Source organism: Canis lupus, chromosome 1, assembly GCF_011100685.1.
Source record: "Canis lupus familiaris isolate Mischka breed German Shepherd chromosome 1, alternate assembly UU_Cfam_GSD_1.0, whole genome shotgun sequence".
NCBI lineage: Eukaryota > Metazoa > Chordata > Mammalia > Carnivora > Canidae > Canis > Canis lupus.
The window spans coordinates 75,785,998-75,793,842 of record NC_049222.1 but is presented as its reverse complement, the minus strand read 5'-3'; the positions used below and the strand labels follow the sequence as shown (position 1 = coordinate 75,793,842).

Sequence of the window (7,845 nt, the reverse complement as noted above, 5' to 3'; positions counted from 1 at the left end):
TTCTGTTACGGGACAGGTTGACTCTTTGAAGGGAGACATGGTTATCATGCATCATGCATTCATCATGCATATCATGTTTTTTTTTTTCAAAATGCTCGCTATCCTTCCCTGGGACAGAATAATTCATCCATAACCATTGACATTGTGCTCATCATGAGATACCATAGTAGTTCTCAGTGGGGAAGGGTTCGCGGAAGGGAAGGAAGGAAGGAGAGGAGGACGATGCTGGAGATCTGAAAGGTTCACTCCTGTTTTCCTTTTTTCCAATTAAAGCTCATTCCACAATGAAAGTATCAATCTATGAAGAATAGTTTTTCCCCCCACAAAGCAGAAAATTCAGCATCTATACCTACAGTTCCATTGGAGAAGCAGCTGCACTCAAAATGCATTAGGGATCCAACTGCAGTTCAGTGTTCATGGGGTCATCAATTTACAGCAGCCCCTTAAAGAAGACAAGCTGTGGTTTCTTCCTGGGATGATGAACCAGGACCATTGACAATAGTGCTGGTGAAAAGTGAAATAAAGCAGTTAGTTGGGCCATAGAACAGAAAAAGTGGGTAAGCAGAAGACACGTTAAACATAGCATTGGGCAGGAAGCCAATTTTCTCTGTCACATTCAAGTTAAGGTGGGTTAAGGACAGAGTCATCAAAGAATTAGTTTTGATTCTTGAATCCTGTCTGGGCTCAAGGACTCCCCCTATTTCTTCCAGAATAAACCAAGAATCAATCCTTATAAAACATTTGCTTATTAAGAAGGGCAAATGGGGTAGGGGTATTGATTTTGCAGAGAGAAACTGTACAGAGTGGGAGTGGCCAGATGGGTCACTGGTGGCACCTCATGCCCATCACTATCGCTATCACCATGTTTTCAGGACAGCCTGCACTGCTTGATGCCCTTGAAAGAGAGGCAGTAACAATGAATTAGTGCTTGGGTACTAGTTAAGGGCATGGACTCTATAGACAGAAAGACCTAAAGTTTGCATCTTTATTGTGCTTGCATTCATTTTTTTTTGGAGTGGTAAAGCCTTCTTTTTTTTTTTTTTTAAAGATTTATTTATTTATTTATTCATGATAGACAGAGAGAGAGAGAGGCAGAGACACAGGAGGAGGGAGAAGCAGGTTCCATGCCAGGAGCCCGATGTGGGACTCGATCTGGGACTCAGGATCGCGCCCTGGGCCAAAGGCAGGCGCCAAACCGCTGAGCCACCTAGGGATCCCTTGGATAGTGGTAAAGACTTCTTAAGGCCTGTTTTTATTGAAAAAAAAAAAAAACAGGGTTAAATGACATAATTCATACAAAGTGGCTATCACAAAGCTGAGGGCATAAGAAATGCTTGCATAGCACTAGCTAGTATTATAGTTCCTAGTCTCAGCTGAGAAAAGTCAAAATGAAAGGTGATCTAAATCAAAATAAATTGTTGCACAAGTCATTTATTTTTTAAAAGATTTATTTAGTTGAGAGTGAGTGTGTGTGAGTGAGTGTGAGTGGGGGAGAAACAGAGGGAGAGGGACAAGCAGGCTCCCCCTGAGCTCTGAGCCTGAGGCGGGTTTCCATTTTAGCACCCTGGGATCACCAGCTGAGCTGAAATCAAGAATCGGACACTCAACCAACTGAGCCACCCAGGTGTCCCACAGGTTCTTATATTTAAAAAGAGTTATAAAGTTATAAAAATAAGTGGATGGGCTCTATAGGTCTAATTTGTTTATTAATAATAGATATGAAGAAGTTAGACTCAAGAATATAATACCTGTTCAATAGAGATTGACAACAAGATACCACATCTGCTGTGTTCGTAGGTGAACTGGAGTTGAAGGCATTCTCTAAAATGTAATGGCAGTTGATGTCTACAGGGGTGCTGGAGAGTAGTCCTGGAAGTGAAATAGTGTCATCTATTTTATTAATTTACGACATTACTGTGCCCTCCTGTTCCTAGCTTCTCAACCATGTTCCACACATTTCACTTTACAATATGCTCAGCAGCAGCTCTGCCTCTCAGCTTCCGACAGTAGCATATGCTGCATCTGCAGGTTGGAGGCACGGCCCCCCTGAAAGCTGTCATTCTGTGGGCTCTGGAAGACAGGACACAAAGGATGGCATGTGGTACCTGCAGTACAGGCTGTCATGAAGCAGGCGATGGTCCCTGCAATCAGAGCTCTCACTGACCCTGACGTGATATCACGCTTTCTGGAAGGAGCCACGAACGCTGGGACACATGGAAGTAGGAGATTAGTATTGAGGTCATTGTTTGGGAATTCCAAATCTCCAGCCTCAGAATTGTTCTAGGGTTGGGGGTCTCAGGTCATTGATCTTTCTTTCTCTTTCTCTCTTTCTCTCTCTCTCTCTTTCTCTCTTTCTTCTTTGTTTCTTTCTTCTTTCTCTTTCTTTCTTTCTTTCTTTCTTTCTTTCTTTCTTTCTTTCTTTCTTTCTCTTTCTTTCTTTCTTTTTCTTTCTTCTTTCTTTCCCTTCAAATTAGCTGGGAAAAATCAAGATTCAAGAGCTTAATGAAGAGCTTCACATCCAGAGAAGTTCTCTGGTGGGAGAGGAAAGGAAGACATTTTTCCACAGGCCCAGTGACTTCCATTTTCTACAGAAGAAGCAAGTCCTAAGTTTTACCACAGTGTATCGAGGGCATGGCAAGGCAAATGGATTTCAAGGAGAGATCCAAACATTTTCAACTCATCGTCACCGTCTACTTCTATGCCTATAGAAGACTAATTAATCACTAATCAGAGGCCCACATTCCCAAATCCACTAGGCCTCAGAATCCTTCTCCAGGGGCCATTAAAATCTACCGGAATTGTCATGCAAAGTGAGACCTAGTGTCATCCCTAGGTAGACAAGCACCTGTACGTTTGAACAAATTCTTTCTGAGTTTAGCTTGGGTATACAAAGGAAAACTATATGGCAGAGCAGGGATAAAAAATAGACTGCAAAGGATTTACTACTGTCCCAGGGCCTTTTCTTCCCCTGAAACAAATAATGTTACAGAACAAGATGGAGATTAAACGTATGTTTATGTCACATGCATTATTGAAGAAAATTATTTACACTTACTGAGTCTGCCAATCACTATTTCTAGAGAACCGATATTTGCAAAGCCACAGAGAGTATAAGTGGCAATTGTCTCAGAATGAATCTGTAAACAAGCATAAACACTTGGAAGAATACATGGCGTGACTAGCTTAGTAAATCTGACATCCTAACCAGGCTTCTTTTTCTGACTATGGAATCAATATTGACAAGTAAATGTGCAATGCATGATGTCAAACACTTGTTGTTTCAGAGACTTTTTTTTTTCTATCTCCGCTTGAATTTTGAGAAAGGGAAAAGGGCTGTGTAGATTCGGAGACTTTCTACAGAGAGTTGGAACTGGTAATCTTAGCCTCTACAAATGCTTCTTTCTGCCCAATGAAAACTTTTTTTTGGTAAAGATTTTATTTATTTACTCGTGAGAGACACATGGAGAGGCAGAGACATAGGCAGAGGGAGAAGCAAGCTTCCCTTAGGGAGGCTGATGTGGGACTCAATCCTAGACCCCAGGATCATGATTTGAGCCAAAGGCAAGTGCTCAACCACTGAGTCAGCCAAGAATCCCTTTTTAAAATTTAAAAAAAATTTTTTTTTAAATTTATTTATGATAGTCACAGAGAGAGAGAGAGAGAGAGAGAGAGGCAGAGACACAGGCAGAGGGAGAAGCAGGCTCCATGCACCGGGAGCCCGACGTGGGATTCGATCCCGGGTCTTCAGGATCGCGCCCTGGGCCAAAGGCAGGTGCCAAACCGCTGCGCCACCCAGGGATCCCCTAAAAATTTTTTATTAAAGATTTTTATTTATTTGAGAGAGTGAGTCAGTGAGAGAGAACAGTAGCTGGGAGGGGTCAGAGGGAGAAGCAGGCTCAGGTCAGGACCCCAGGATCATGACCTGAGCTAAAGGCAGCTGCTTAACCAACTGAGCTTCGTAGGCACCCCCAATGATAATTTCTAATATTCAGTATGACCTGGCCACCTGCTATAATGCGCCAGGCCTAGTGCTAGCTACTGAAGATATAAAATTGGTCCCAGAAAATACTCACATTATATTTGTTTGATAAAGGATTTATTTAGAATGTCTAAAGAGCTGTTATAATTTAATAATAATAGGACAAGCACCCAATAGAAAATGGCTAAAGAGTTTTCACTATATATATATATATATATATATATATATATCAAACACATAAGAATATGATTGACATCATTAGTCACCAGAAAAATGCAAAACAAAACAGTAAGATAACACGGCACATCCACTAAAATGGCTAAGAAGTCAGACAATACCAAATGTTGACAAGGATGTGGAACAATTGGATTTCTTGTACATTGTTGGTGGGAACTGACACACGCCTGTTTATAAACCGGCAGTTTCTTATCAAGTTGATAGACATGGCCTTCATTACCCAGCAATAATGCTCTTTGGAATTTTCTCTGGAGAAGTATAAACTTATGTCCACAAGAAGACTGTAAATGAGTATTTATGGCAGCTATACTCATCATAGCTTCAAGCCAGAAACAACCCAAATGTCCTTCAACAGACAAAAGGATAAGCAAATTATGAATATCTATGAAATAGAATACTACTCGGTAGTAAGAAGGAAAATAATGCATGCAACAACATGAAAGCTAAGTGAGTCCATTTGTAGGAAATTTTACAAGCAAATGTAATCTATAGTGAATGAAAGATCAGGCTGTCTGGGAATGAGGGGGTGGGTCGGGGTACTGTTGACTGCAGGTGGCCATGAGAGAAATTTTCCAGGTATGATAGAAATGTTCTATATGTTCATTGTGGTTGTGGTTACACAGGTGATACATTTGTCAAAACTTGTATATACACAAAAAAGGATCTTTATTGTACATAAATTATACTTAAATTGAAAGGGATTAATTTAGTAAAGAGAAAAAAAAAAAGAGGAAACTCACAGATATAATAGGAGTTCCTTTCATTCCGGCTGTGGTGTGTCCTTGCCTCTTTGGTCCTCAGCTTTAACCATCCCCTGGGAATATCAGGTGCCCATGTTTACAGGGCAGTAGAAAGATGGAGGGTGAATTTGTGGAAGTGTGAGCATAGCCATCTAGTTCTGTTCTGACAACCAAGATGTGTTGCTCAGGCCAGATAATTCTCTCTCAGTTTAAAGGGCTGACCACAGGACACCCAGAAGATTCAGTGGACTTTGTTGTTCACCAGAAGCTCACCCAATTTGGCAAAGGCACCCACACAATTGAGCAATAATTTACTTTTCCAAAATCCTAAAACATCGGTGATTTGGTTTAAAGAACAAACCAGGGCGGGGATCCCTGGGTGGCGCAGTGGTTTAGCGCCTGCCTTTGGCCCAGGGCGCCATCCTGGAGACCCGGGATCGAATCCCATGTCGGGCTCCCGGTGCATGGAGCCTGCTTCTGCCTATGTCTCTGCCTCTCTCTCTCTCTCTCTCTGTGACTATCATAAATAAATAAAAATTAAAAAAAAAATTAAAGAACAAACCAGGGCACCTGGCTGGCTCAGCGGTTAAGCGCCGCCTTTGGCCTACGGTGTGGTCCTGGTGTCCCAGAATCAAGTCCTGAGTCGGGCTTCCTGCATGGAGCCTGCTTCTCCCTCTGCTTGTGTCTCTGCCTCTCTCTATCTCTGTGTCTCTCATGAATAAATAAAATCTTTAAGAAAAAGTAAAGAACAAACCAGGAAAGCACTGCATTCAAAAGTAGCAGTGCTTTTCATCCCCCAACTAACTGGGTTTGTTAAAGCTCACATTCAAGACTCAAGTGCCCATGGTAAATTTTTTGTTGATTATAAGTCCTCTCTTCTCTTTCTGGTTTCTTAGAATGCCTTTGTTGGCATTTGCAATCAGCGTGCCTATAGCAGGCAGGAAAAAAATATTTCATGTATTTGAGCAGTCTGCTGTTGTTGGAAAAGCTCATCCTCATTCCTTGTTCTCTCTAGTGCTTTTCATTTAGTTCAATTGGCTTCAAAACAGGCAGGCTTATTAAGGGACCATGGGGAGGGATCTGGCACAAGGCACTTGAGATTCTTTTTTCCTGTTTCTGAGGATCTGTGGGAAGGGGACACACAGATGTGGCCATGTAGGGTTTTATTTTATTTTATCTTTTGTTTGTATGTTATATTTATTTATTTATTTTCTTGGAGAGAATTTTTAAAAATTTAAATTCAACTTGCCAAATATAGTATAACACCCACTGCTCATCCCATCAAGTGCCCTCCTTAGTGCCCGTCACCCAGTAACCCCATACCCCTGCCCACCTCTCCTTCCACAACCCTTAGTTTCTTTCCCAGAGTTAGGAAACTCTAATGGTTTGTCTTCCTCTCTAATTTTTCTCACTCAGCTCCCCTCCTTTCGCTTAAAATCCCTTTCATTTTTCCTTATATTGCACATATAAGTGAACCTTATGATGGTTGTCCTCTGATTGTCTTACTTCACTCAACATAATACCCTCCAGTTCCATCCACATCGAAGAAAATGGTGAGTATTTGTCTTCTCTGATGGCTGAGTAATATTCCATTGTATACATAGAATACATCTCCTTTATCCATTCATCTGTTGAAAGACATCATGGTTCCTTCCACAGTTTGGCTATTGTGGACATTGCTGCTGTGAACATTGGGGTGCAGGTGTCCTGGCCTTTCACTACATCAGTATCTTTGGGGTAAATCCCCAGTAGTGCAATTGCTGAGTCCTACAGCAGCTCTATTTTTAACTTCTTGAAGAACTTCCACACAGTTTTCACAAGTGGCTGTACCAGTATGCATTCCCACCAACAGTGTGAGAGGGTTCCCCTTCCTCCCAGTCCTCTCCAACATTTGTTGTTTCCTGTCTTGTTAATTTTCGCCATTTTCATTGGTGTGAGGTGGTATCTCATTGTGGTTTTGATTTGTATTTCCCTGATGGCAAGTGATGCGGAGCATTTTCTCATGCATGCTGGCCATGTGTAGGCCTTCTTTGGAGGAATGTCTGTTCATGTCTTGCCCATTTCATGACTGGATTGTTTGTTTCTTGGGTGTTGAGTTTGATAAGTTCTTATAGATCTTGGCAACTAGCTCTATGTCATTTGCAAATATCTTCTCCCATTCTGTAGGTTGTCTTTTATTTTTGTTGACTGTTTCCTTTGCTGTACAGAAGCATTTGACCTTGATGATGTCCCAACAATTCATTTTTGCTTTTGTTTCCCTTGCCTTCATAGATGTGTCTTGTAAGAAATTGTTGTGGCCAAGTTCAAAAAGGTTGTTGCCTGTGTTCTCCTCTAGTATTTGATGGATTCTTGTCTCACATTTAGGTCTTACAACCATTTTGAGTTTATCTTTGTGTATGGTGTAAGAAAATGGTCCAGTTTCATCCTTCTTCACATGATTGTCCAATTTTCCGGACACCATTTATTGAAGAGACTGTCCTTTTTCCAGTGGATATTCTTTCCTGCTTTGTCAAAGATGAGTTGATCATAGAGTCAAGGTTCCATTTCTGGGTAATCTATTTCTGTTCCATTGATCTGTGTGTCTGTTTTTGTGCCAGTACCACACTGTCTTGATGATCACGGCTTTGTAATATGGCTTGAAGTCAGGCATTGTGATGCCCCTGGCATTGGTTTTCTTTTTCAACATTCCTGTGGCTATTCAAGGTCTTTTCTGGTTCCATACAGATTTTAAGATTATTTGTTCCAACTCTGTGAAGAAAGACCAAGATATTTTCATAAAGACTATGTTGAATTTATAAATTACTCTGGGTAGCATAGATATTTTGACAATATTTATTCTTCCAATCCATGAGCAAGGAATGTTTTATTTCTGTCTTCCTTGATCTCTTT

The 7,845-nt window shown here is 41.1% G+C and overlaps 1 pseudogene; it reads right to left on the bottom strand.

Annotated features, from left to right (window-relative positions):
* Nucleotides 1-378: 378 nt before the first annotated feature.
* The window catches only part of LOC119871012, a 34,358-nt pseudogene continuing 26,891 nt past the window's right edge, over nucleotides 379-7,845 (bottom strand).